This window comes from Carassius auratus, unplaced genomic scaffold (assembly GCF_003368295.1).
Source record: "Carassius auratus strain Wakin unplaced genomic scaffold, ASM336829v1 scaf_tig00006772, whole genome shotgun sequence".
Taxonomy (NCBI): Eukaryota; Metazoa; Chordata; class Actinopteri; order Cypriniformes; family Cyprinidae; genus Carassius; species Carassius auratus.
In genome coordinates, this window is record NW_020523788.1 from 262,801 (window position 1) to 265,854 (window position 3,054).

The 3,054-nt window shown below is 34.9% G+C and overlaps 1 long non-coding RNA gene across 1 annotated transcript; it reads left to right on the forward strand.

Moving 5' to 3' along the window:
* The first annotated feature begins 802 nt into the window (after nucleotides 1-802).
* LOC113071280 (uncharacterized) lies at nucleotides 803-1,799 on the forward strand. The gene is made up of 2 exons (XR_003280067.1): nucleotides 803-1,241; nucleotides 1,657-1,799. It is a non-coding gene; the product is annotated as an uncharacterized LOC113071280 (long non-coding RNA).
* The last annotated feature ends 1,255 nt before the right edge of the window (nucleotides 1,800-3,054 follow it).

Consider the following 3,054-nt stretch of genomic DNA (forward strand, 5'->3'; position numbering starts at 1 on the left):
GCAGGGGGTCTGCTTCATTCCCTGTAATGTCTTGCAAAGCAGATCATTCAGGGAACAAATTACTGAGTCAGAGCCTGATGCCAAACCTGCTGCATCCATGCTCAAGGATGCTGTGCTTCAGCTTGCAATGCTTATAAATTATTTGTTCTAATTTCAGAGTTGTCTGACTAAACTGTCAGAATAGAAGTTTAAAACCAGAAATGAAGTTTTATCCAGTATCACTTTATAGCACCTTTAAGGATAACACTGTTGTTTTATTTATATTCATGATTGGCCAAAAAAATCGTACTTGCTGATTTGCAATTCTCTGAACTGAAATGGACGTCTCACGTTGTTATTTCCTTTTAACCTGAAGTGCAGTTGTATATGGTCTATGTGGTAATTTTTTTTGTCAAATTACTCATGACAGATTTTAATACTCTTGTCTTACAGCTTATGTCCTGAGATGTGCAACTCTACCGGACTGGGAACCAGTTGAGGAGGCCAAGCTCAAGAAAGCCTTTGCGAACAAATGTAGAACCAGAGCATGCTCCAAGGAGTAGGCCACTGATATAGCCTGTCCTATGTGGACCGCTATCTCTCTCTCTCTACCCCTTCTTTTATTTTTCTTATTCATTTTCATGGTAATATGTTAATATAGTTAGTAGTAGTAGGCAACGGGACCGCCAGACCGGTAATGACCATGGCAAATTCACATACGGTAGTCTACTGCCGGCAACGGCACCAATCGGGTCAGAATGAACACCATCAACGACAACAACTCCTATTGGCTGCTCCCATTCACCTCCGGTTCAACCTCAGAGTTGGTACATTCCCTTTCCGGTTGTTGATATTTGTAAATTTGTCTTGGTGTTTGTAAAATTGTGTTCTTGGTAATTTTCTGGTGTGTTCTTGTTTTCTGAAATTTAAATTTGTTTCAGGACTTGTAAATGTGTTATGGTAATGTAATTTGTTTTATGATATTTAAAAATGTTTTCTAAAATTTAATTTGGTCTCAAGCTCTGTAAAAGTGTTTCAGATTTTGTAATGTTAGTTTGCACCTCCAGGCCACCGTACTTTTCATTTGTGTGTGAGCCAAATGTAGCACACGGCTCGATACTAGATCCTACAAAATATAAACCATGGACCAGAAACAGAAGATTTTCGGATCGACTCACAGAAGCAATTATTAGCAAAGATGATAGTAAAAATTAATAAAATAAATGAACCACTCGGAATACTGGAATGTAGCTAATTAAAAGGTAAGTGTATTTGTTTTCTCTTTGTTTGTTGTCTTACATATGTTGTATTTTTCGAAATTGGCAGAATGAAATAAAACAAAAAAAAAAATAAAACAAATGGATCACAGTAACACACAGTATTTGAAATAAATAAAAAAAAACACAGAAACAGTCAACAATTCCAAACGTCAGTTTCTAAAATTTGACCTCAATTTTCTCAATTTCAAGTTCAATATCTCAATTTCAAATTCCAGAAATAGGAATGTTCATCAAAAATGAATTAATGAGTACAGTCCATGAAGAAAAAAAACTTTGTCCTCAGGGAAATCCAGGAAAAACTTGGAAAAAGAAAGAAAACCCGTAATGTGTGCAGTCTGTCCTACCAATCAGAAAACTCTTTCTTGCAGCTCTCACAACTTTTTTGCTCTGTTTCCAGGTACAAGAATATGGGATGGCTCGCCAGTCCAAACCAGGGATAAGGATCCACAGCCAGGACAGAATTCAAGATCACAGCAGCAATTCAGAAGCTCACAAAAGAGAGAAATAAAACAAGAACCACAAAAAAAAAAAAACCCGGCCTTGCAAAAACAAAGCCAAAACAATCATCAGTTAAACTCATTCAAATAAACAGTTTCAAATTACTAAAATGTCTGTTTCAATTATTTGGATACAAGAAACAAATACATGCTAGTCCCACTGTGCTTAATCAACACACTAGAGTCTATATGCAGTATTAGCAAAGCTAGCACCGCATGGCACCAATTTTACAGTAGAGAAATATAACATCTCAACAAAAAGTATGTCTTTCAAACATTTAAACATAACTATATGCACTCACATATTATAATCAGAAACACTTAAAGCATTTTCAAACTATTTTTTCTTTACATCACATCATTTTTCAAATGGATTTTACACATTGAGATTACAAAAACAGTATCCACATTTCCAAAATACATTTCTTATAAAGAAATTTGTACTCACCAAGAAGAAAAATAAATCAGAGAACAGAAGAAAAAAAAATAGTTTCAAGGAAAAAGATCGCAAGATTGATCCTATCACGTTAGTGTTAACTTCTCGTCGCATCAAGTTCACAATGAACTTCTCAAAGCTTGAACATAAATCTACTTCTCACTTTAGAATGATCTATAGCTGGATTATTAAACAGCGATTCTCAAATCATTTAATCTACTATCAGTGTGTCTCGTGTCGTTCGCAATCTCTCTCATCTCTGCTTGACACGGCCTTTTTTTGGAAACTTTCCAACAAGGGCGGGGCTAACCTTTCACCTCACCAATAAGGATTTAGTTCAACTTCTATGTTTTGGGATTATTTGTAATGAAATAAATAAATTTTACTTCATGTCCTTATTTTCTTACTATTAATTTTATAGTGATATAAACAAAAGAATAATAATTATAAATATTAGTGACCCGAGTTAATGACCTGGGTTACACAAACATTATTGTTCCATGTGCTAGTCAGTGTTTTATTTTTACAATCTGGAAGTGATGTACTGTATTAGTGATGTCCCCACACTCTAGCACCAACATCTGAGGAGTGGGCTGAGTTGGTACAAGTGTGCCTTACTATAGTTAGAATTCTAACCAAACCCTGTAATCTTTTCATGTTGGTTTGCACCTCCAGGCCACCATACTTTTCATTTGTGAGCATAACATTGTTGTTTCACGTATCCCACGTTCCACTTGCTGGTCAGTGTTTTTTGTCTTGAAGTGTTGTACTGGTGTTACACAAATACAGTTTTCAACTTTTCAATATTGAGTATTGTTTTTACAGTTATTTCTAATTAATAAAGATAATTAATCTTTAAATT